The sequence below is a fragment of the Perognathus longimembris genome, chromosome 3 (assembly GCF_023159225.1).
Source record: "Perognathus longimembris pacificus isolate PPM17 chromosome 3, ASM2315922v1, whole genome shotgun sequence".
Taxonomy (NCBI): Eukaryota; Metazoa; Chordata; class Mammalia; order Rodentia; family Heteromyidae; genus Perognathus; species Perognathus longimembris.
Genome location: NC_063163.1, coordinates 41,264,786 through 41,291,934, shown reverse-complemented (window position 1 = coordinate 41,291,934; position 27,149 = coordinate 41,264,786). Strand labels below are relative to the sequence as shown.

General features: G+C 41.5%; 1 protein-coding gene and 2 long non-coding RNA genes across 4 annotated transcripts in view; 1 reads left to right on the top strand and 2 right to left on the bottom strand.

Annotated features, from left to right (window-relative positions):
• Positions 1-27,149, bottom strand: part of Lrch1 (leucine rich repeats and calponin homology domain containing 1) — a 165,266-nt gene that overhangs the window by 130,954 nt on the left and 7,163 nt on the right. The gene's annotated exons all lie outside the window — the stretch shown is intronic.
• Positions 782-24,299, bottom strand: LOC125348267. Its single transcript, XR_007210340.1, has 3 exons — positions 23,930-24,299; positions 11,058-11,062; positions 782-793 (listed from the first exon to the last, which is right to left on the bottom strand). It is a non-coding gene; the product is annotated as an uncharacterized LOC125348267 (long non-coding RNA).
• On the top strand, positions 13,619-26,827 carry LOC125348268. The gene is made up of 3 exons (XR_007210341.1): positions 13,619-13,808; positions 23,484-23,489; positions 26,801-26,827. It is a non-coding gene; the product is annotated as an uncharacterized LOC125348268 (long non-coding RNA).

Sequence of the window (27,149 nt, the reverse complement as noted above, 5' to 3'; positions counted from 1 at the left end):
TGGAGGTGTGGCCCAAGTGGTAGAGCACCCAGCTTGGGTGAAAAGGCACTAAGTCTAAGCACCAGTACTGGTGCCTATGAACATACACTCACTCACACACATAAAGTATGTATAAATAAATGTGCCTGTGAATAAATTGAATTGTACTGAACTTCAAGAAACAATAACTTTGCTCTCAGCAACTCAGTCTAATGGGAAAGACTGAAAAAGTACACAAGACAGTTGTCACGTTGTGTGGCATGCCCTCTGGTCTGCAGGCCAGTGAAGAATAAACAAGAAAGAACAGGGAAAAGGGGACTCTGGCCAACATGTAGTGTGGAAGTGATTATTCTTGTCTATTTTTCTGAGTATGATGAATGCAATGACAGAATCAAAGTGTTCTTCATCTCCTTTATCTTACCTTCCCAAAGAAGGTTAAAACTTTTGGCCTAGTGTCCAGTTTATAAGCAATACAGAGACAAGAGAGACATAACAGGAAACAATCAATCAGAGGTAGAACCAAAATGAGCTTTTCCCCAGCTTTTTTAAAATTGTTTTGTTACTACTTAGTTTTTCAAAGGAATTGCCATTAAACAATGCAGTTTATGAATATTATGCCTCTCATTCAATGTCACCCCTTTCAACATTCTTCCCTATCCCTCCTAACATACCCTTTCCTTCACTTTTCTTAATTTTGCAGGACTGCATTCTCCCCTCCTTTGTCCTTTTCCTTTGGCTACTCTCTCCCCTTGATCTCACCCTACCCCTTTCAAGTGCCAGAGTGAGCCTTTCTCCAAACCAAGTGATATGTTTTCTTTCAGAAGTCAGTATCTGCCAGGTGCCAGTAGCTCATGCCTATAGTCCTAGCACAGGAGGATGAGATCTAAGGATCAAGGTTCAAAGCCCATCCAAGTAAAAATGTCCAAGAGCCTTAGTTCCAATAAACGACCAAAAAGCCAAAAGTCGGGCTTCAAGTGCTAAAGCACCAGCCTTGAATAACTTTTGTTAAGAGTCAATGTTCCAATGTCCAGGCCCTGAGTCCAAGCCCTGGTGCCAAGACAGGCGTGTGTGCCCACGCGCACGCACGCACACGCGCGTACACACACACACACACACAATCACTAGGCAAGAACTATTCTAGACGCCAAAGTAAATGTAAAAGAGGTTGTAGGGCCATGACAGTATCATAATGCCTGAGCACTGCTGACTTGATCCTGGGGTCCAAGGGAAAAGAAACAGCCACCAAAGACTTTGTGGAGACAACTAGGGAAATTTGACTTTATCATGGACATCTGCTATCATGTGAAAATTCTAGTCAGTTTTTGTATTCTGAAATGTTATTGTGGTTATATAAGAAAATGTTCTTATTTTCAGATAAAATGATATTCAAGAAGCATCATAACGTCTTCCATTTACTTCCATTTTTCATGGAAAAAAAACTGCCATGGGGGAAGGGAAAAGGGAAGGGGGAGGCAGGGAGGGGAAAATGAGGGAGGAGGTAACAAGTTGGATAAGAAATGTACTCACTGCCTTACATATGAAACTGTAACCCCTCTGTACATCACTTTAACAATAAAGAAATGAAAAAAAACTGCCCAAATATGTACAGTCACTCCCACCCCTGCCATATACAAATAGATACAGAAAAAGCAGCACAGTATTAACGCCTAGCAGTTAGGCTATAGGTTTATGTTATACTATTCTTTCCATTTCTCTATGTGTGAGATTTTATAATAAAAAAAAGAGGAAGAGAAATTGCTGCTAGGACCTTAAGCATGCCAAAAGAACATGCATCTATAAGGAAAAGAATGAACAAGTAAAGTCCTATATTATTGGTCCCCTAACTAACAAAGACATTTAATCAAACTAATAGGTTACTTATTTATCTCAGCATGCTTGCTACCACTTTCAGAATCTCAGATCCATAAAGGGTTATTATTGCAATCTCTCCCAGATTTACTGTGTAAATACAAAATGTTTTAGACTTCAGATGGCAGCAAAAATGTTTGGTTCTGGTTTTCCCACTTCAATGTACAGAAGTTGTAAACATAAAAGACTAATGTTAAATCAATCAGGAAAAGTCACATAACAATTCTATCAGAACAAGTCTGTCAGAGACACATGACTAGATTTTCCCATTAGAGAGAAATATACAACGTAGAGTTTACACATTCCCTTCTCACACTAAATCCTATTTAAACATCCCTACAATACTAACAATGTTACCCCTACCATCCCTTAATTACCTGTCACCTCAAAAGTAAACAAAAATTCCAAGAATGGCTTCCTCAATTAGGAGGAAGGGGAAAAGAGCTTAGTAATTTCATATACTATACATAATACTATAAGTGATATATATATGTATGTATGCATGTATATTCCTGTTGCTTCTCATAGCCCTCGAACCCATTTTAAGCCTATAGGACCCTGATCTTCATAATACAAAGATTTGCTTCAACCTTCATCTATGAAATGACTGGCATTTAATGAAGTCCATCTTCAAATACTTTTTGTTGGTGATGGTAGTGGTGGTGGTAATACTGGAGTTTGAACTAGGGTCTCATGCTTGCTAGCAAGTGCTCTACCACCTAAACCATGCATCCAAACCTTATGGCCTGTGTTATTTTTGACACAGAGTCTTCCTTTTTGCCCAACCTGGTTTCAGATCTCAGTTCTCTTATGGCTTCTCATGTGGCTGGGGTGCTACCACATCTAGGCTTTTTTAAATTTTTTTTCAAAAATGAGAACAAGATATCTTGAAGTTTATCTCTAATTTTAACTAATCATAACTGCCAAATGAACTATTTTCTAAGAGACCTAGTTATCAATCTAGGACAAAAATTTTTGTCTTAGGTCAAATACTTCCTGTTGTGGTACATGCCATATGTTCTAAAACAGACTAATTTTTTTCTGCTATTTTGAATTTCTCTCATTAACTATAAGGGAAATACTGTCTATTCTACCTCAACTCCTATGTGCCAAACACTAATACTCAACTGCCAACATTCTCTTACTTAATCGGAATGACTGTTGCACATCCTATGTGCAGTGCTGCCTGGCAGGCCTGGGCAGGCCCGAGCAGAGGGCCTATGACCCATTAGAAGACCCTGTTGCCTCTCAAGGAATCATCTTTCACTGGCTACAGAAAGTGCGCCACATATACATCCAAGAACAAAGATGGCAGGGAAAGCCATTTGTCTTTCCACTCTTCTGTGGGATCAGGGCAACAGAGATGAGAAAGTTCATCTGAGCAAGCAGTGCTATAATTAGACCACTTATAACTCAAACAAGTTGGGTTGCTAAAGGAGAGTCTAGACTCATAAACCACTCTTTTAATATTGGTCATGAGCTATTTGATCTTCAGCAAACTACACATCTCAAGATGTCTAAGTAAAAGCAAAGGGACAAGCCTTCATGGACAAAGACACATATGTGTGTATAGTTTAACAGTCCAATGAAAGAAACAGGGATGCAGGGACTATCACGGTGTTTGACCCTTAGCAAGCCACCCAACATCTCAAGCAGCTGAGCCACTCACTACCGAGGTCATTTCATGGCCAACTCTTCCCCCTCATAAAAAAATAAATAAATAAATAAAGACTTGGTAGGATTCACTGCTGCCAAAACTAAGACAAAATTCTGGGTGAAATAAACTCTGTCTAAAAATGTCTAATAACCCTTTCATCTTAGAGAAACCAAAGGTTGTAGAGATGTGAAGTTTCAGAAGAGCTGTGCATGTCTACAAATCATGGCAGCACATACCAGGCCCTATCTTGACCCTCAACACTACCTGTTCAGGCTCAGTAGGAGTCCTCACTGAAGGGAGGAAACTATAAACATTAAAGAAATCAGAAAACAGATGGGTGATGTTGATGTTCCCTCAGCCTTACTGACAGCTCCTTGCTGCTCAATGCATGTGACAAACAGGTATTCATCTTATAAATGGCCTTTTGTGAGCCCTGACAGAGAACAAGTACAATAGTAAATTTAGTAAATCACTGAATTTTCCATATCTACAGTGATGTGCACTGGGCCTCTTCCTGTCTATCATCCTTTCTTCTGATCACCCATTCTCCAGATGTGCGAGCCTATACAAGACATAGACTCTGAAGGTGTTAAAACTCAAAATGCAGCTAGGTACCAGTGGCTCACTCCTGTAATCCTAGCTACTCCAGAGGCTGAGATCTGAGTTCAAAATCTGAAGACACCTGGAGCAGAAAAGCCCATCAGATTCTCATCTCCAATTTACCACCCAAAAAGCACTAAGTAGAGCTATGGCTCAAGTAGCAGAGTATCAGCCTTGAGCAAAAAAGATAAGGGACAATTCCCAGTTCCTGAGTTCCAACTACAGTACTGGCTGGCACAGATGCGCACACACACACACACACACACACCCCACAGTAACAATGGCCTCTTCCAAGACCCGGAACCGCTACATCACAAAACAAAGAAAATTTTAAAACTGGACACTTGAGAGGTACAATCAAATCTAAATGTATGGTTTTGATTTTAAAAGGAAAAAAATTACAAAGATTTGAACCATAGCGTTGGTAGATTTATTTTCCAACTGAAAAGGATTCCTTGTTGCTGCTATTGTATTTATTACACACCAATGTCTTGGGGGAGGGGACATCATGGTTACAACAGTCATTCTCATCCCCAGCTAAGTTAGTGACAACCCAAACAAGAGAGAGATATCCAGAAGTGGGGAAATTACTTAAGAGGACAAATCCCAGGTAGCTAAAAGCCCACTGAGGATCATTTCAGATCATACTCATTCCTGCAAAGTCATGACAAGTTAGAAAAAGACTAAAAATATACTTATGAATAGAACAAATACAAGTGTCAAATATTTTTTAAAGTGTTGGGGATGGATGTGGCTCATGGTACTACACTAGCCTAACATGCTGAAAGCCCTGAGTTCTGTCACCAATGACAAAAAAAATAATGATAATGTTTGTAAAACATCTTAACTGAACAAGCATATTCAAAATGTTCTGAAAAATGTCAGAAATTCTACCAAGTCATTCCTACTCATTCACCAAACCAAGTCCAGACAGAAACATCTGTTCATTTTCAAACCTGGAAATGTTTCCAGTTACCTACATTTCCCTTCAAGAATGACTTATTCCCAATATCACTATTACCCCATAAATTTCCTTTCATTTCTTGGTGGTGAAACCAATTGGGAATATTCAATTGTTTGATTGCTTAGTTACAGGGAAACAGTGGGAGAAATAAAATCTTATAGCCAACCAAATACCAATTCTCCTACAATTCCAACTGGTACCCAGTTCCATCCTTATCTTAACACCTAGCTTCCTCTCAGGAAGGTCTGCTCTTTCCAGAATGTGTTACTTTTTAAAACATTGTTAGTAGATTCCATGTGGATGCTACTGTAAAATTATCACAACCTGAACTGATAAAATTAAGAAATACAAACAAGAAAAAATATTAAATTCAGAGCACTTAAGAAAGTAAAGTACAAAGCTTTAAGGGACAAAAACAAATGGAAGCACAGTTAAAAATCCAACATGAGGAACAAAGCACAGAGACCTCAACACTCAGATGGGAGCTGAGAGAACCTGCACCATGGTGAGAAAGAAGAAAGAACCTGTATCGTCCCAATATCAATAGCACAAGCTATGCTTCTCAGATTAATGCACCAGGAGGATTATAATTACACTGGTTTTCTAAACAATGCTCTTCCAACTCCACGCCTATCACCTACGATCTAGGATCTGGGTAAAATGCAGACTGTGATTCTTAAAGTCTAGAGCAGGGCCTGAGAGTCTGTATTTCTCCTATGCCCTCAGTGAGGCCAGGACTATTGGCCCAAGCTCTCTATGGAAATCCTTTCATGTGCCCTGGGAGACAGACACCATGTAACTAAGATCAGAGCCATCCAATGGGAAGTGAACAGTTTTCATTTCATTCTTCTTTTGCTTTTTGGGCTTGTCCTCTTTTCTTCTGGCTATAGTGAGGCTTAAACTCAGGACCTCATGATGGTTAGACATGTACTCTAACACTTGAATCCTGTCCCCAGCCCTATAATATATTTTTGAACACAAAGCAAAAGTTCCACTGTACTTGGGTATAGGAATAAAGATATTAATAGGCTAATTTTTACAAGTTAATTTTATAAAGCTATAAATTGCTAATGAGTCATATACTGGAAAACAGTGGCCATCGCTTCTGTATTTTTTTTTTCTTTTCCAAGCTAAATACTGTTTGCTCAATCATTCTTTGAATATCAAAGATATTTTTGTTACTTTATTCAAAAAATCATTGCATTGGTCTGGGATGTTATGTTATGTGTTTTTTTTCTCAGTACTGAGACTTGATCTTGCTTGCTCAGCTGGTGCTTTACCACTTAAGTCACATCTCCAGCCTGGTTTTCTGCTGGTTACTTTAGAGATAGCATCTTGAGAACCTTCCTGTCCAGTCTGGCCTCAAACCATGATCCTTCAGATCTCAGTCTCTTGACTACCTAAGATTTCAGGCATAAGCCACCAACACCCATCTCTCCTAGTGGCGCTTTAAAAACTACAAAAGAAACAATAGCATTCTGTTAAGCACTGTGCTTTCAGTAGAGTACATTATCACACTTCTACCTCCCAGCATCCCCATGCCATCCCTCTCGCTTTTGCAAAACAGGAACTAGGGCCCTGGAATATTCAGAGACTAGCCCAAAGCCACACAGCTAGCAATCGGCCAGGCCAGGACCAGCATAAGAACAAAAAGACTTCTGGGGCTGGGAATATGGCCTAGTGGCAAGAGTGCTTGCTTAGCATGCATAAAGCCCTGGGTTCGATTCCTCAGCACCACATATACAGAGAACGGCCAGAAATGGTACTGTGGCTCAAGTGGTAGAGTGCTAGCCTTGAGCAAAAAGAAGCCAGGGACAGTGCTCAGGCCCTGAGTTCAAGGCCCAGGACTGACAAAAAAAAAAAAAAAGACTTCAAAGCTACAAGTCTTTAGCCATTGCCCATACCACCTCGAAAAGTCAATATTCCTCTATGCAAAAGGAAAATGCAGTAAAAAACAAAATGTTTGCTGATTTCAAAATGTTTTAAATGTAGGGTCAACTAAGAAATCAAATGTCCTTAGCTGAAACATCTGTGAGTATTACAAGCATTGGCAAGTGATAGAGTTGTTCAATCAGATCCAATCACATCATGAGCCATGTCTTCTATAAAAGGGCTTTGGAGGCTACTCTCTCAATTGCCTGGAATTTTAAAATTATCTCTCCTGTCCAGAGGGAAGTAATGAAGCATGATAGCGTCTGTAGCCAGCTACCTGGCATATCTCTGAAGACCTGTGTTGACAGAGCGGCTTCTAAGTCAGGAGCTTTATCTGTGAAAGATCATGGCTGGGCGCCATTGGCTCACGCTTGTAATCCTAGCTACTCAGGAGACTGAGATCTGAGGATCACAGTCCAAAGCCAACTCAGGAGGGAAAGTCCTTGAGACTCTTATCTTCAATAAACTACTCAGAAAAGGCTGGAAATGGCACTGTGGCTTAAGGATTAAGAATGACAAACACTAAAATAAAAAAATACAATTAAGAGGGACTTGACTTCCCTTTTCATCGCACAAGAGTTCCTCATACCCGCCTTCTACCAAACGGGAACTAACAAATGGCTTACTCTTCTTGCAGAATTGTCCTATGTCAGAAATCAGGCATTCCTAATTCCACTGCTAGGGCCCTTGGGCTAGCAAGCACTGTGCACTGCCCTAAATGCTGGCAACATAAGAAGACATAGATTCCTTTATGTTTCTTTGCAATTTCTCAAGCTGCAAACTACAAATGACCTCATATCCTCATTCTAACCACTTAGGATTCTGGTCAGCAGAGTTCCGGTAACAAGTAAAGTGTCCTGTAAGAAAAAAAAAAAAAAAAAAACTGAGTTCCTTTGACTCTCTTAGAACTTTAGGTGGTCAGGTTATGATTTCATTACAAGAGGTAGAATTCACCTCAAATCTCCTCTATTTTTCTATAGTAATGCAAAAGCTTTTTTTTTTTTTGGTACACTAGCTCATTATTAAGCAAGAATGAGTTAAACCAAATTTAATTTTTCAAGAAAACTGAGGCAGTAGGAAAAGACCTGGGAGAGGAACAAGTATTACAGAGGTCTGAAGCTACAAAATCCAAAGCACCCCAAACGGGGCCTGCCATGCACATCCTACTGGACTGAGAGGTTGTTCTTCTTTCTTAACTACTTTCTAAGCCAATCTTCCCAGGGACAGACTGCCAGCCTGCCTCAATTATTCTGGGAATCCCCCACGTTTATGTCACAGAGCTGAGCTATGATTATTCTTAACCTCAAGAACCTCAAGCTTTGACATTTCAAACCACCAGGTGATGAACAGTCTGACAGATGCTTCTGAGACTATTCTTTAATGGTAGTTTTATGACCTGTATGTAAGTAGTTGTACAAAGAGGTTACCATTCAACAAATCAGTTTATAAATATGATGTATCTTGAGATGCATCCTGCCTGAAACAAGATTTTTTTTTTAATCTGACAACTATTTATAGATGTTTGCATTGCACCGGGAGGTCAGGAAGAAAGTTTTCCCATCCCCCCTGTCTTCCATAATGTCACAGAAAGACACCAACAAGCAAGAGGGTAACAGGAAAAAATCTAAAGGTTGTTGACATAATATTCTCTTTTTTTTAAAAATACCACTAGTAGGGCTTGAACTCAGAGCCAGAGTATTCTACCTTAGCTTTTTCACTCAAGGCTGGTACTCTACCACTTGAGCATCAGCTCCACTTCTGGCTTTCTGATGGTTAAATGCAGATCAGAGTCTTTCATATTTGCTTGCCCAGGCTGGCTTTGAACCTCAATCCTCCAATCTCAGACTCCTGATTAGCTAGAATTACAGGCCTCATGAGCCACTGGTGCCCAGTTGATAGTATCTCCTTATTATCCATATCATCAAATTCAAAGTGATAAACCCAGAAAAAAAAGCTGGTTTCCCTGGGGCCTAATCAACTTAGCCAAAGAAGAAGTCACAAAAAGAAAAAACAACTATTCTCTACCACTAGCTACAAAACCCACTCAGGGAGCTCCACCAGAGTGTGTTTGCCTGTTCAGGGCCACACCCTGTGTATAAAGTAAACAGACGTTAGCATCTGACTACATAATTCAGATGTCTACAAAATCCAAGCCACAACTGTTGCTTACACCAGCTTGCAGACCACCAAACCACCAAGCTGATTCAGTTTAATAGCATCCTAAAGACCAAGGATAAGCTATGAAGAAACTCACAGACTACTTCCAGCTAAAATTCTGCTATTTACTGCTCAGAAAGATGCTCCAGAAATCTCTTGTCAACCAGGGAAGACAAAGGCTTTTTCTGTCTATATTACCACCTTCCAGTCTATTGAGTTTCCTAGGAATTTCGATTCTCCTCCAGTTGTTACACATGTGTCTCTTTCCCTCTCCTTCATGCTGGAACAACAGCAATGTTTACACAAGGTGGCACCCAGGCCCTGGGCCCTGAAGGTTACAGGCTATTGTTTGCCTGCAGACTCTCAGGCTGGGCTGAGAAGTATTAAGTCATGGAGACTTTCATCACATGGGCTCCATAAAGTGCACATCCCTTCTACTCTTCCAAATTCAACACAGATGATGCCACAGGTTCAGTTTGATTCTTAAAGCTAACCACAACCAGGAGATTTAAAATGAAAACTTCCTTTCCACACCTAATCCATCTCCCAGCTGCTAGACCTGGAAAGCCACATGTGCATGGGGTTAGTTAGAAGGAGTCTAATAAAGACTCACTCTTGCTTGCTCTTGTGGCCTGAGGCAGATGGGTCTCTGGAAACTAGAAGCCAAGTTGAAAGGGATTCTATTTCCTAGACACTTCTGCCCTTAGGCTTTCAGTGTCTATTCCACAGAGTAGAACCAAACTTACCATACCTCCTCCCCCATCACCACTACCAATCTCTTGGTCTCTAAGCACGTTAAAAATGACACTGGCCAGATAGCACCTAAGACTTTGAAGATTTCCTTCTCCTCCTCCTCTTTCCTTCCTTTCTTGATTTTTCTTCTCCAGCTTAGAGTTACTGGGAAGCAGCTCAATAATGATAAATTGCTGGCAACTGCATTCTACAACAAGAAGTCAATACCTTCTCTCACTCCACACAACTGCTAAGGTGCTGTTTAGCAGACATCATTCATTTAGTCCATTCATGCTTTCAACCCCCTATCTGCATCCCTTTGGGGGACAGAGTCACAATCTACACAACTGACCTGGGTGTGACTGCAAATACAATGAGATAACACTCTGATGTGTATACCACTTGATATAGCAAAAAAAGTATTATACGCCTGTGATTACAGTCCCTAATCAATTGGATGATCGCAAATGGGCCTGCCCTAGCCACTTTGCAAAGAGCATCAAAGTTGACAGATAAAGTCAAAGCTCTCTAATCCACTGAGCATTGGGACCATGTTGTGACAACCCTCTTTGGTCATAAAATAAAATACACACAGATAAGATTTAGTGGCCACTGATTCCAGATAGGATTCCCAAGTAGAAGAAAAGGCATTCTATTGTTTCATTTAGAATCTGACAAGTTTGACAATAACAAACTGATTCTAATGGGGGAAAAAATTAAGAGTGAATCTGGAACACGAGTACTATTAAAATGTGCTGCCATGTGTGAGAGCCCTGCCCACAGTGCCTGTGGTTTCTTGTTTCTTGGCTTAGAGTGGCCACCCTGCAAGGTCTATAAACACAAGGGCCATGGCAAATGTCTAATCCAGCTGGCTCTCCCTGCGTTGCCAGCTCACCTCCAGGCTGCCACTTTCTTTGGCCATAAAAGCATATGCTTAAGGAATGCTGACTAATTCCAGCGTTTGTCCAGGCAGAACCCAGGAGGCAAAGCCACCACCAAAAATAAAAATGCATTCCAAAGTCAAATATTAGCTGCTTTTGGAGGTCATACTGGTTTCTATCAACCCTTCCAGAACTTTCCTCCTTCACTGCCATCAGTGCAAATTCGCACTCTCTAGACTAGAAGCCAGGGCTCAAGGATGGGGAGCCTAGCTCTTATGTGTCAAACATAAACTGGACTACCATTTATGTATCATTCAATTCTATCTAATGCCATCCCAAAAGATGCACTGCTGATCTCCAGCTCCTTACAAAGCTTCAGCTAGGACAGAGCAAGCATTGCTCACATCTAGTTAACACAGACAGTGCAAACCTCCGGCTCTGGGCAAGTCTTGGACACCTATGCCTGAGAATGTTTTTACAAGTAAGAAAGGAGTCTGCCTCCCACCTCCACTACACTCATGTGCTACACATACATCCTTCCCCACGGACAGAGAATCATTTGCACACCTAACACATGAAAACAAAAAGCCCTCCCAAGCCTGACCCCAATTCAATGGCCAGACCATGAGGTCACAATAAGAGTTCTTTATTTAGTTATCCATATACACATCTTGTGTTTCTACAACTCTTCACCAACATTTGGGATGCACGGCAGAGTTTAAAATCAACATCTAAAAAGACCCCTAATCTGCAGAGAACAGATAGTTTGTGTTGAGATGATAAAGGGGATAGCATATGGCCAGCCATTCCCTGGTGCAAGTGGTCTAGGCAGAGCAGGGAAGGGATGAGGAGATCCTCACAAGTATCCCAATTAAAAGAAGGTGAAAACATTTTGGTACACTAGGTATTGTATATATGTTTATCTGAATTAGGGAAGGGAAGGGGAACATCAAAATGTGAGACAAAGGACAAAGGGTGAACCAATGCAACTTCAACCGCCATACTTATAAGACAATATGTTGTAAACTGTGCAACTTGGGAGGCAGGGCAGGAACGTGGGAGAAAAATGAGGGAGGAGGTAACAAGTTTCACAAGAAATATACTCACCACCTTACATGTGTAACTGTATCCGTTCTGTTCCTCACCTTAACAATAAAACTAAAATTTTTTAAAGGTTTAAAAAAAAGAAGGTAGCTCTGCTGCCAGTGGCTCATATCTGTAATCTTAGCTACTCAGGAAAATGAGTGAGAAATGAAGTTCAAAGCCAGCCTGCACAGGAAAGTCCATGAGATGTTTATCTCCAATTAATCTCCCCCCACCAAAAAAAAAAAGCCAGAAGTGGAGCTGTGGCTCAAGCAATACAGCGTTTAAACCTTGAGGGGGAAAAAAAAAGTTCAAGCCTGGAGTTCAAGCCCTAGGACCAGCACACACACACACACACACACACACACACACGCACGCACACACACACACACACACACACACACAAAGGTGGTTCTTGTCCATCAAATATATTTCAGTTCAGTATTTTCCATTAATTTCAACAATTCCTTGGCCAAGAATGTGCTATCGTAATATTCAAGTATACACTTACAAATTTTTTGCATAAACCTCATTCAAAGACTGAGACAAAGCAGAAATCTTAGATTCTTAGAATCTTAAAAATCATGTTTCTACTTCCAGAAAGAATTCTGCTGGCTGAATGTATTTAAACAGATAAGGAAAAGGTTAGAAAAAAAACCAATACATATTCTTATATACTAACCATGAGGGGAAGGGAGAAGAAAATAAAATACCAAATAATCCCAGGCAACAAAAAGTAAACAAGTGTTTCGCAATCCATCTTAAGTTACACATTTGACTTTTTAAAGGTCTCTTAAATGAGTAACATTTACTTTTTAAGACTAAGTTTACACACATAATAGTTTATGTGTTTGATGAATAAATGAGTATAACTGAGATGGAAAATGTTCTAAAAATAGGAAAGGACCAGGGCTGGGGATATGGCCTAGTGGCAAGAGTGCTTGCCTCGTATACATGAGGCCCTAGGTTCGAGTCCCCAGCACCACATATACAGAAAATAGCCAGAAGTGGCGCTGTGGCTCAAATGGCAGAGTACTAACTAGCCTTGAGCAAGAAGAGGCCAGGGACAGTGCTCAGGCCCTGAGTCCAAGCCCCAGGACTGGCCACAAAAAAAAAAAGGAAAGGACCAGGCACTAGTGACTCACACTTAAAATCCTAGCTACTCAAGAGACTGAGATCTGAGGATCTTGGTTCAAAGCCAGCCCACGCAGAAAAATCCGAAAGACTCTTATCTCCAATTAACAACGGAGAAAAAAGAAGCCAGGGACAGTGCTCAGGCCCTGAGTTCCAGGCCCAGGACTGGCAAAAAAAAAAAAAGTCTTAGAGACTCTCCTGCTGAGGCTGGCTTCAAACCTCAATCCTCTGATCTCAGCCTCCTGACTAGCTAGGATTACAAGCGTGAGACATCAGCACCTGGTGAGTTGAATGACTGTTGACCACTTAACCCTCTAGTCAATACAATTAAAAGAATGCTTATAAATATTTTTTCCAAACTATACTCCTGTCCATTAAGTCTCACCACTCTGAGGTATTCCTACCGCACATACAGAATTAATTTTAAGATTGTCTTGATCACCAGTCTCCATCCATTTCTTCTTTTGTCTTTTTTTTTTTTTGTCAGTCTTGGGACTTGAACTCATGGCCTCAAGGCTCTACCACTGTGAGCCACAGCACCACTTCCAGTTTTCAGGTGTTTAATTGGAGAGTCTCACAGACTTTCCTGCCCAGGCTGGCTTTGAACTGTGATCCTCAGATCTCAGCATCCTGAGTAGGATTTCAAGCATGAGCCACCAGCACCTGGCTTCCATCCATTTCTTTTCTCTCATTCACCCATTTTACCAAGGTCTAAGACACCATACCAAATGGTAGGTCATGGTCCCAATTAAAGCCCCAGAGCTTACAGAAAGAAGTATTGCAGGAAGTTTTAGGCCTGTTCACATACAATAATAATTGGGTCTGGTCAGAGAACTAGAGCTTTACAAGTTCTACCCCTGTGTCTCAGGGACAAAGATCCCAAGTCCTCCCTTCCAAGAGCAGCCAGAGAGCTCCAGGCTGGCTATACAGCCAGGATGGAAAATCCTCAGGCACCGCATGAGATACAGGCACAGGGAAGAAAAGTAGTCAGGGAGTGGCCTCATCTCTGAGCTGACAGGCCAAGGAAACAGAGAGACAGCTGTATTGGCCAGGAGCTATATGTTCCTAGTGACAGAGACAGATGCAAGTCCCCAGCATTGGAGGTGAAGGGATCAGGAAGAGTAAACCAACTCTTCCTTTCCAAAAATAGCTCCTCTTGTGTTCATATCACAGTTCAAAAGGCAGCTACTAACAATAATGCATATACACATGCGCATGTGCACAAAACACGCACACACACACACACACACACGAGCTAAGGGTCGTGAACTTAAAGTATGATACTTTTATCATCAAGGCAATGATAATGAAATAAGTACTACTAATTTCACTTTATAGAGAGATGAGAATTCAGAGGCTCAGATAGGTGAATGAATTGCACCTTGTCAACAATGGATCCAGATTTAACCCTGATGTGTTGGAACTCCAAGCCCCATTGATCCATTGAGGTTTATCACCATCACAACAAAAAAAGCATGTGTGCCAGTAAACACACTCATGGTCACTTGGGCATTTCCTTATCTGAGGGCAGCTTCACGCCATGCAGTTCTAGAAAGCTAGGTTGCCTTTGGACATGATATGCCCAGCCCACTTTGAGAATCTCAGTATACATGTCTAGCTCTTTTCCAGTTACTAAGAACACAAAAGACAATGTGTAGATGACAGGGCTGGTGGCCAGTACCACTTGAATCTTCCTGGCATGCATCTTCCTGACAACTGCTCTCTTGGTACACAACACTCTCAGAAACTGAAAATGGGGGACATATTTCCAGGCCTGAGAAGTACACCTAGTGCAGACCTGTCCTCTAATCCTGCTGGATCACCTGCATTTACAGCCAGCAGATGCCTGGGCATTTAAAGGAGTGAGTTAAAATCATCCAAACTCTAACAAATCCTAATACATTTTAGAACCTAAAGAAGCTCCTTTTTGATAATTCAGAGGGGTTTTTGTTTTGTTTCATTGGTGGTGGTGGGTTTTGTCGGTTTACTTATTTGTTTTTGAGATAAGGTCTTGCATTGTGCCCCAGGTTGTTTCTGACTTGCTGTGTAGCCCAGGATGGCATGAAATTCACAATCCTCCCAGCTTCGGCTTCTTTGAGTGCTGGGATTGGAGACATACACTACCACTACCACACCCAGCATATATGTGAGGTATTTGGAGGTTTTTAAAATAGCAAATTGCCCTAAAGGATGAGTTCTCAAGCGAAGTACAGTGGTTTACAGTTCACCAAAGTGGGCAACCCTCCACTAGCACTTACTATATATTTAAGAAGAGCAGTTGTGGGGGCAGCAAAATGGCCAACTAGCAAAGTATAAAGGGCTAACAACACCTCAAGAATCTGAACAGAGAAATTAAGTCAGCTTTCCCAACTTTGTGTGTGTGTGCATGTGTGCATGTGTGTATGTGTGTGCGCACGTGCGTGCACATACACACACACAAGGACTGGGACTTAAACTCAGAACCTCACACTCTTACTTAGCTTTTTTGCACATAGCCAATGTTCTACCACTTGAGCAACACTTCTATTTCTGGCTCTTTGCTGGTTAGTTGGGAGATAAGAATGCCACCGACCCCTCTGTCAGGCTGGCTTCCAATGGCAATGCTCGGATCTAACCCTCCTGAGTAGTTAGGATGACAGTGTGAGCCACCAGCACCAGACCCTAATTCCTTCCTCTTAGACACTCCTGCGCTACAGCAGAAGTGCAAATTTCTCTAAGAGTAAACCTTCTGCGGTTGCTATGCTCAGTGACCTGCAGTACCTCCTGTGTTTTTACATTGTATCTTCTGAAAGCCCAACTCTCTTTCATTAACATTATTTATTTTTATGTTTGTAGGGATGGAATCAAACCCAAGGCCTTGCATGTGTTCACACAAGGCAAGTGCTCTCCCACAGAGCCCAAATTCAACACACTCCATGAACTTTACTCTTCCCTGCTTGAAGATGCCTTCTAGGCTCGTGCTTTTACACTATCAAAAGAGCCTCTGGTTGCCAGGCTCCAGAAAGACTAGAGAAGGATGGCAGGGTGTTTCTCCGGAACAATGAGGAACCTTTGGAGCAGAGGAATTCTCCACATACCAGCTCTATGATCTGGAGCTAAGTGTTTAAGCAGAACCTTTGGAGAGTGTATGATTGAGCATTAGGACCAGGACCACATGAGATATATGCTAAATCACTTCCACCACATGCTATGAAAGTCAGTCCCATTTCTCTTCTGTTCCCCCAGGGGCCTTTGCGATGAATCTGCAAACTATAGTCACATGATTTGAACACATCTCTCCATTTAGTAACTAGGAGATCTTGGGACATTCCTCTCTGCGCCTCAATTCTCTTGAGACTGGAAAGAAAATGAGGACTTGTCTCCTAAGATGGTTAAGGAACTAAATGAGAATAGGTGCATAAGGTACAATATTGGACTCAATAAATAAAACTAACATTGTCCAGATGAGTTGGAACATTAGTAATCCCAGCTATGCAGAAAGTGGAGATCCAGAGGTCTACAATTCTAGGCAAACCTGGGCAGAAATTGAGCAAATGTGTACCCATCACAATGGGCACACATTGGGCATCCCAGGTATGCAAGAGGCATAGGGAGGTAGGAAAATATCAGCCTGCTGTCAGCCCTGGGCAAAAACACGAAACCCTACCTGAAAAGTAACTAAAGGACATGGGAACATGGCTCAAATGGTGAAGTACCTGCCTAGCAAGTTCAACCCGCCATACACTGTACCACCACATTTCAATTAAGAATGACCTCAAACACTATAAATTGCCTGTTACAGACCATGATAGAGGAGTGTGGGGGAGGGGCAGACTGGGGCCTGAGGTACCAAAGAAGAAGCAGGAGCCCCAGCTCCTGAGATGATTGACAGGGGCTGGAGAACTTGGAGGGTCTGTTGTTGTTTTGGTTTCTGTCCTCTTTTATCTGGCCAATGTAAAGCAGAAAGGAAAGGTATGATCAAAGGCGAAGTAGAAGTACTTAACCTGGAACATATGGCACCATTAAAGAGAAAGGCAGCTGGAGCCAGGGAGGCCTTTGAGGAGGGTGAAAGGAACCTGACTATAAACAGGGTGGCGCCAGATTCCAGAGGCCCTAGATGGCCTGCTGTCCAGCAGCTGAGCCTGGGCAGCAGGCAGGAGGGTGTGGGCAGGGAGTGTGCAAGGGCACAGCTGTGGCTTGGAAGGAACAGATAGGCACATGGTCACAGGGCCTCGGGATCCACTCAAGAGATGCCAGCCAAAGCCATTCCACTTGCCCAGCAAAGGGCAATTCATAATAAGAGTATGCTTGGGGGGGGGACATTTCAGTCAGACAATTGGGGTGCAAACCCTAGCTTCCCCACTTCGGTGTGGAGAGCCTGGGCCAGCTGCCTAGCATCTATTAATCTTAGTTTTGCCTGTGAGTAAATTTAAGTGATACCTATCATATGGGCTGGGAGGGAGATATAAGGCCATGTCTATACTAGCTGGCATTCAGCAGGCACACAATAAATGTTCTTCAGCTGTGGACTGTGTTAGTCACATTATGCCAGTTGTCATATGAAACTTGGCTCAGCACCAGTTTTGTTTATCAAATAAAATGCTACATGTTATAAACAGAGTATTTTATGAGTTACATTACACAGAGGTCACATGTGCTTTCAAAAGAAAGAAAATGAAGATCCTGATTACTAAAATAGAAATAGTCTTTTAAACAGTCTTCTCAGAGTAGGCACTGATTCAGCCTTAAGGCTCCCATTATTCTGTGTTTTTAAACAGTTTGTCAATTGAGAATCAGTAATAAACAGAGGGCTAACAACTGACTGGAAATGTTCTACTTACTAAGCTAAGTAAGGTCTACACGGGTGTCTTTTTACTCTATGAAAGTATGGTTTATGTACAACAAAGTGTACCCATTTGAAGTATGGGGCACAAGCAAACACACACAGACACACACACAGACACACACACACCTGTGCACCCAGGGTTACAACCTGGTACTGGTGGCTCACACCTGTAATCCTAGCTACTCAGGAGGCTGAGATCTGAGGATCACGGTTCAAAGCCAGCCAAGGGAGGAAAGCCCATGAGACTCTTAGCTCCAATAAATAAACTACTGAGAAAAAGCCAGAAGTGGTGCTGTGGCTCAAGAGGTAGAGTGCTAGTCTTGAGCAAAAAAGAAATTTGGGGAGTACCCAAGCCCAGAGTTCAAGCCCCAGGACCAGCAAAAAAAAGGTCATTCCCATCACCCCAGGTATGCAGGTCTGTCACCCCTCACCAGGCAATGTCTCCTCACCTCCAGCTCCAGCGTTCTGTTTCCTGTGCCTAGGTTCACTTTATTACCATTATTGAAATCATGCCTACAGGTATATAAGACTGCTTTCTCTAAGTTTGATATTTCACAACTTTTAAACTAATTTTAAACTCTATTTTCGTAGCTAAATCAACTGAGAAGTACCATATAGATTTTCTTGGTATGACAGTCAAAAAGAGAAGCCAGTCACCTACTGTAATTCCTTCAAAGGACAGCAGTGGAGATAGCTGACAAAGATGACCAGGATACACTAGTTCAGTTCAGAACCTGGTATGACAGCTGGCGGGGAATACAGATAAGTTCTATCTCCCTTGTTTCCATTTCAAAGAATTCTTAAAAGACCATGTCTGCCACCTACAATATTGAACATGTGTGGGATGACTAGAGCACTTACTTAAATCCAGATATGCTAATAGCTAATATTACTTAGACCAGAGCAAGAGGTATAAACCCAGACTGCCCAAGGCCAGCTCAGATGCAGGATAACACAACTCATGAGCATCCGAGAGCAGCTCTGGTGATGTCTAGGGACCCAATCTCTTAGAAAGTAAGGATATCACAGAGATTTTACATGTGAAGTGATAGGATTACAAGCCGAAGCCTTTTCTCCAAAGGTGACAGAGCTCTTCCAATCCAGCATACCACATTATTAACAGAATTGAAGCAAGCTTCAGAAGGACAGAGGAAAGAAAGGGTATGAGACACAAAAAACACCACAGGGAACACACACTGAAGCCGAATCTACTTCAGAAAGAAAGCCTGTGAGAATCTGATCTCTAATTAACCACCAAAAAGCCAAAATGTGCAAGTGTGGTAGAGTGCCAGCCTTGAGTGAAAAAGCCAAGCCCCAAGTTCATGCCCCAGATCAGGCTGCCTGACTATAGTTAGGCTACAATGTCCTGTCACTGTTCAGTTACGATCATTATTACTGTGCTGTTAGGGTACGCTACCTCAGAACTCCCACTGTGCAAATTTCATGTTGGGAACTCCGTCAGTTCCAAAGGGGTAGCCTGGGGTGGGGGTGGAGGGCTACATAACAACCTTGTGAGACCTAGGAATCCTGCCATACTGAGGAATGATAACAAGATATCAACATCACCCAAGGAAAACCATTTCGCCATTCAACCACACCTGTCATGAGGAATAATAAACACTGCCTATTTTGCCATCTTCAAAACTATCAGAGAATAGAAGTAACACCTACACACACTCAGGCACACATACCCAAGCTTTCTGGATAGTGTGATTATCTTATTAATGTCACAATATTTCTAGGTAGTTACTTTCCTACATCTTATAAGACTGAATACTTTTTCTAAAGATAGGAAATCTTGGAATAATGGCAAAGTCAGTGCCAGGCACTTAACAAGTACCTGACTGAAAACACACACACACACACACACACACACACACACACACACACACACACCTATGTATATGTAGATGAATATTCATTTATACACTGCCCACAATAATACTAGGATTATCATCTCCAATTTTGCAATGAGGAAACCAAGACAGATGGAAATAAAGTCCACTCAGTTCCTGTAGAGCCAGGACAAAAACCACAGTTCACCTCAGAGCCACGATGCCAATGATAAGCTCACAACTTCCAATTTATTGATGCAATTGAAGACAATTGTGCCACATAACCCTCATGGGAACCAACGACTCCTGTCCATCAGGGCCAGACTTGCCCTGAGTACTTTGTGTTACCTCATGACTCCATACAAACACCCAAGCAAAAAGGAGCATTATAGCTTTTTAACAAAGTACAACCCAGAGCTTCACAGAGATTCAGTAACTCCTATTTTGGAATTAGTAAACAGGGAGATTATATGCAAGAAATAAAAAGTGACAAGAGAAGCATGTGAATCTCAGTGGGCTCCCCCGATGCTCTTTGTACAGCTGACCACTGACTTGTACCAACCCTGGCTTCTCTATTCCAATGTGGAAGGAACCCCAGGCACTGGGTCCTCTCCTAAAGGGGACAGAGAGAAAAGTGAAGACCCTCTGACCCCTGGGAGAAATTTCTGAAAAGGGAGGACCATTTTCCATATCCAGAAGCCAAGTTCACAGAAGGATGGCCACTCCTTAGACCTTAGGATATCATGTCAGAACTGAGTTTGCACTTTCCCAAAACACAGTAAGAAACCACCAAGAACATGAAGGCTGGGTTGGTACAAGAACTAAATACCCAGTTACTATGTGTTTCCACAGGAAAAATGTCTTCCAAGTTCTACAACACAAAGATAGACCTGAAAGACTTTTGTGGCCTCCAGTTTGTAAGTCAGGGGCTGCCCATCGTGGCTGTGTTTAGTGCTTGGAATTCAATTTACAAGGGGCCCAAGCATGTCCCCCAAACCACAGGCAGTAAAATTCTAAACCAACATGTTTAACTGGCAAGTACTGTTGGTCTTACAGCTCATTCTCCCCAGCTTTGGCCCAGATGTTATTAAAGATTCCACAGTACTTTTTGTTCTTTGGGGGAGCTGCTACATGGCTGGTCTAGATATGTGTGACTGCGAACTCTAGAAAGAGACAGAAGTCTTCACCCATCCCTATGTTGATCAAGAGAAAAAGCTCTTCAACATGGCACCATGAAACTCTGATTGGCCCTAGCATCCTGCATATACCCTTTGACTTTGTATGACCTTGGCCAAATGAGTAACACACTGGGCCTTAGGTCCTCAGCAACTGAGAGAGATTTAAAAAGGATGGTTTCTAGGATTTTAATTCCTCTCTTCAGGCTTCAACAGGAAGGCAAAGCCAATGATGGTTAAAACTGAACACTAGCCAGGTGCTGATGCCTCACACCTGTAATCCTAGCTACTCAGAAGACTGAGATCTGAGGATGACAGTTCAAAGCCAGCCTGGGCAGGAAAGTCTGTGAGACTCATCTCCAATTAACCACCAGAAAACCAGAAGTAGCACTGTGGCTCAAGTGGAAGAGTGCTAGCCTTGAGCTAGTTGGACAGTGCCCAGGCCCAGAGTTCAAGCCCCATGACTGACAAAAAAAAAAAATTTGAACATTAAGTAAGCAATAAAATTACAAATTTACTGAATATATCTAATGCCTATATTCACATATAAGGCTCTTGAATAAAAACCTGGCACCAGAAAAGCACTTGACATAACTGTCTGTTCTTATATATAATCACATACTCACAACTCTACTAAGTGAGTGCTATAACTACCCCCATCTTGCAGGTAAGAAAAACAATGATTAAGGCTTAAGTTATTTAACACAAGTGACACATTTATGAGAGTTATAGATAAACTTTGGACTCAGATCTTTTAGGCTCAAGATATACATGTTACCAACATTTGAAGTAGAACTCAAGACCTGGGCACTGTCCCTTAGCTTTCTGCTGAAGACTGGTGCTCTACCACCTATGCCACATTTCTGGCTTTTTGCTGGTTAACTGAAGAATCTCTCACATTTATCTATCTGAGCTGCCTCTGAACAGCAATCCCCAGAGTTCAGCCTCCTGAGCAGCTAGGATTACAGGCATGAGCCATATACAGGATCCCAAAGAATCTTATTTTTTGTGCATGTCCTGAGGTTTGAACTCAGATTCTGGGCAGTATCCCTGAGGTTTTTTGCTGAAAGCTAACACTCTACTACAAAAGCCACAGCTCTACTGCCACCTTTTTTTGGTAGTTAAATGGAGGGTAGAGTCTCAGAGTTTCCTGCCTGAGATGGCTTTGAACCATAATCCTCAGATCTCAGCCTCCTAAGTAGCTACTAAGCCACTGGTGCCCGGCTGACATCCAATTTTTAAACTCAGTCTATGGCATTCTGTTATGACTGCTCCAACAGACTAAGACAGGGGACAATACTGAAAAACACTGAAAATTCTGAAAATTCTGAAAAGAAAAACATGCGGTATGCGGAAAAATAAAGACAGATCTAAGAAAGTCAACTCAGATCAACTCATAGGGAAAAAGAAAGGGCTTCAGGGTAGATTCAAGATAAGGAATGAGGGCTGGGGATATAGCTTAGTGGCAAGAGTGCCTGCCTCGGATACACACGAGGCCCTAGGTTCGATTCCCCAGCACCACATATACAGAAAACGGCCAGAAGCGGCGCTGTGGCTCAAGTGGCAGAGTGCTAGCCTTGAGCGGGAAGAAGCCAGGGACGGTGCTCAGGCCCTGAGTCCAAGGCCCAGGACTGGCCAAAAAAAAAGATAAGGAATGAAAAGGGTAAAACTCAAAAAGGAGATGGATCAACAGTGATGCCTATCTAGCTTTTTCCACACTAGAAATAGAAAGCATTTGTGTCAATCAGGAAAAGCCCCTGTATAGCCAATCTCATGGCCAGTGAAGGAGAGAAAAGCCTGAAATGGGAAAAATACAGGCATTTCCACCCCCTTCAATGACAAGGAAAACACTCTAGGTCCCCATGGACACCTGCAAATATGACTTAGTGCTGAAAGTCTACCTGCACTGTGTCATCCTACGCATGTATATCTATGACAAACTTTAATATATAGGTGAGATACAGTAAGAAATTAACAATCATAAAATAAAACAACCAGAACAATATACTGTAAAGTAACTTATCACTCTTCTACTAATTTTGTGCAGTGACGAAATACCTATGATGACGTAGATATTCTGATGCTGCCTTGGGCTATTCCATAAGGGTCGTGTGAACACGAGCACTGACTTCCTTCATCAGCCAATGTCATAAGCAAGAAGGCTTCTAAGTGAGTCATGGGCAGGTAGCATATAGAGCATGGATACACAGTACAGAGGTATGATTCATGTCCCAGGCAGGATGGAGCAGGATGGTGCTAGATTTCATCACATTACTCTGAACTGAACACAATTGAAAATTTATGACCTGTTTGTTTCTGGAATTTCCCACTGAATATTTTTGGGTTATGGTTGAGTGTAGGTAATTGAAAATGCAGGTAACGAAAACCATGGATAAGGGAAGATTACTGTACCAAAAAATAAAAAGGCAATAAAGTGCAAAATACATAAGGAAATACTACAAAGATATCTTGAGGCTATGTACACGTCAATACTGAGACACGCAAGATGTGGCAACTTGTTTTGATAAGGCTGAGACTAGGGGCTAGGAATGTGGCTTAGTAGTAGAGTGTTTGCTTAGCATGCATGTAGCCCTGGATTCGATTCCTAAGTACCACATAAACAGAAAAAGCTAGGAAAAGCTGAGACTAGATGAAAGGAGAGGGGGGTACATAGACCCCCATAGAATGGGGATATGAAGTACATGACTTAGAAAAGCAAAATGAAGACAATCTAGGGGAGGGGAAGGAAAGGGAGAGGAGAGGCGAGGAGAGGAGAGTCCCATAGTCTGTTGATGATGCTATCTTTGAATTGGGTCTGTTGTCTGCAGAGATAAAGGGAGTTAAATCAGAGCTAAGCTGCAGTGGACCAGGTCAGGCATACTGATGCTATGTAATACATTCATGCAGAACAGGATAAACATCAAAAATAAAGAAGAATATGAAAGGAAAATAGCCAGCAGCAAAACTGTATATGCCACACCATGGGGGTCAGCTGTCAAGAAAGAAGGCCACACAGGGGCTGGGAATATGGCCTAGTGGCAAGAGTGCTTGCCTCATATACATGAAGCCCTGGGTTCAATTCCTCAGCACCACATATATAGAAAACGGCCATGTCTTAGTTTGTCTGTGTACTGATGCAGAAACAGGGACTTAGTTCAATACAATGTGACCTGATCTATGTCTTAGAGAAAAGACAACCTAAAAAAAAAAATGAGGGAGAGGGAGAAGGTGGAGGGGGAAAGATGTGAGAGGAAAATGTGGCTGTTAAAGTCCTTTATGCACACTGCAGTCTACATGCATGAAAAAAAATGTTTAAATGACAAGGCAAATAGTTAAATGATGAATCTTGATGAGCATAAATTTTTCATCATACTTTACATTTGTTAGGAAATTATAAAAGTGACTACAAAGTATTCTTCAGACTACTTCTCAAATATATGGCAAATCTTGGTTTGCATTAATCTTTAAAAAGGTAGTTGGGGAAAAAAGTAATTGAAGATCTATACCAGCCAAACTTTTGCTTTATTTTTAAGTATGGATCTCAAAAGTTTTTATTCATGCACCACAGACAGTGCATCATCTATACTTTCTAATTTCTGTAATGGTAAAATGGGCCCAAATTTAATGATACAAGGAAAGAACTTAAATTCAGAATCTGAACTTTGAGACAGAGAAGTCTTTATAATTTTCCTGGACTTTTCAACAACTTTCTAAGCTCTTTCTCTCCAGTGTTTCTACTTTTCTTGTAAGTAACTTTACATGTTCTTTCCACTAGTTAATAAATTGAATTAGCTACCATGTCTGCAATGGTACAAACAGTAATTTAGGAACACAGTTAATAAGGTAAACATACAAGTCAGTTGGTGACCAGAGGATCAGCTGTGAGACCAAGCAGTTCACAGTAAATCTATATTCTTCAATCATGTTAAGATAATAGTTGAATTACAACTGTATCTACAAGAATGTGTGAAAACAACCTCTCACAATAAACATCCATCTTTCAAAAATTTAAAAAAAGAAAACGGCCAGAAGTGGCGCTGTGGCTCAAGTGGCAGAGTGCTAGCCTTGAGCAAAAAGAAGCCAGGGACAGCATTCAGGCCCTGTGTTCAAGGCCCAGGACTGGCAAGAAAAAAAAAAAGAAAGAAAGAAAGAAAAAGAAGGTCACACAGTAATCCATAGAGTTAGGAAAAGGAAATGGAAGCCTCTTTCTGGTCCCCTTTGCAGAGAAGAAATTCAGAAAATATTAAGGTGAAGGCCTCCTGTCCAATTTCATTCCATGCCCTTCATAAGTAGCTGACCAACCTAACACAGGGATTACTAAAAGAAGCAAAAGAAAGAAAAACATCAAGAAAAACCCACAATCAAATAACCCTCTCTTCTCACTTTTTAAAAAATGTTCTGTAACAGTCAAGTGTGGTCGTTTATGCCTATAATCATAGCTAGTCAGGAAGCTAAGGATCATGTTCCAAGGCCAGCCTAGGCAAAGAAGTTCGAGACGATTTTGTCAACCAGTAAAAAGCTAGATGCAGGGGCTGGGAATATGGCCTAGTGGGAGAGTGTTTGCCTTGCATATGCCCTGGGTTCAATTCCTCAGCATCACAAATATAGAAAAAGCCAGAAGTGGCATTGTGGCTCAAGTGGTAGAGTGCTAGCCTTGAGCAAAAAGAAGCCAAGGACAGTGCTCAGGCCCTAAGTTCAACACCCCCCCTCCCGCCCACTGGCAACCACCAAACATCTGAACTACAAAAGAAAAAAAGTAAATAGGAGGACTGAAGTCCAGGCCAACCCCAGTCCCAAAAAGCAAGACCCAATTCAGAAAAACAGTCAAAGTAAATGCAAGGCTTGAGTGGCAGATCACCTGCTATTGAATGCAAGGCCCTGAGTTCAAACTCCAGCTCCATAAATAAATAAATAAATGTTCAGTAATTACAAAGGGCTGGGAGGATAGCAAAATGTGTAGAATGGTTTGCTTATCTCACAAGAGGCACTGGGTTCAAACTCCAACACTATTCCTTAATAAACCAACCACCAAAAACAAAAGTTTTCTAAGACTTTCAGGTACCAAGAATAGAGCTGCTTCAGCATCAACATCATATTGACATAAAAGGTGATTTCTTTTTAAGAAAAAAATAATAAAGTACTTCTGTGAAATCAAACATACTATTCTCTGCCTTGTCTATACCTTCCCCTCTCCCAGCAGTATCCTTCTTTTTGGCCAGCAAAGGAAAACATTGTTGGTGAAAACTAAGAATATATGCAGAAATGTGAGTAAAAAGGCATTTCCCTCTCTTACATTGCTGGGGTAAGCAATACAAAAGCCAAATTCTCACAGTTCATCCACGTTCCACTCATGTAAACAATCTCACTTTATTTTTGAATAACTTTATAGGAACAGATGGTTTCCAAATGCACTATTTCTTACTATAGTATATGAAAGCAATATCCCTGAACTCTTCAATTAAAATGAAGAATAATACAGCCATACTTCTTGCATGAGTCTATTTTGGTAGGCCTAAGTTTCTTAAACTGACTTCTGAATTCTGACTTCTCTATTTTTTTCTTTCTTGTCTTTTCATTCTTGCCTTCTTTTTTCAGTTTGTTGATTCGTTGTTTTTGTTTTGTTAAATGATTCCTATCACACACACAACTATCACAGAAAAATTTTGATGCAAAAAGATGGAGAAGTCAGTCTTTCATGCAACAAAAGAAGAGTAGTAATATCAGAAGCTAGGCTGTACCTAAGTAAAAGCATTCCCTAACGAAAATAGGGAATGAGTTTTGTCTGATGGGCATTACTATGCATTTCAAAAAAGTATCTAACTCATCCTTTAAATGATATCAAAACATAACTACCCACATCATAGAAAATGAGTTGCCTCAACAACTAAGAAATATTCTTAGTAAATAATTCACATAAAAACTGTTAACCGGCATGTCAAATTTTGGCCTAATATATACCCACCAAAAATCAAGTAAGTGGGCTGGGGATATGGCCTAGTGGCAAGAGTGCTTGCCTCGTATACATGAGGCCCTGGGTTCGATTCCCCAGCACCACATATACAGAAAATGGCCAGAAGGGGCGCTGTGGCTCAAGTGGCAGAGTGCTAGCCTTGAGCAAAAAGAAGCCAGGGACAGTGCTCAGGCCCTGAGTCTAAGCCCAGGACTGGCCAAAAAAAAAAAAAAAAAAAAAAAATCAAGTAAGATAGTTCAGTGACTGGCAAACTATCTGGCAGAATGGGTTTAATGAGAAAGACCAAACTTGGAGGCTGTTCTGTTGTAAATTAGCACAGACAAAAATCCCCAGATATTTCCTGGCCCCCAACAAC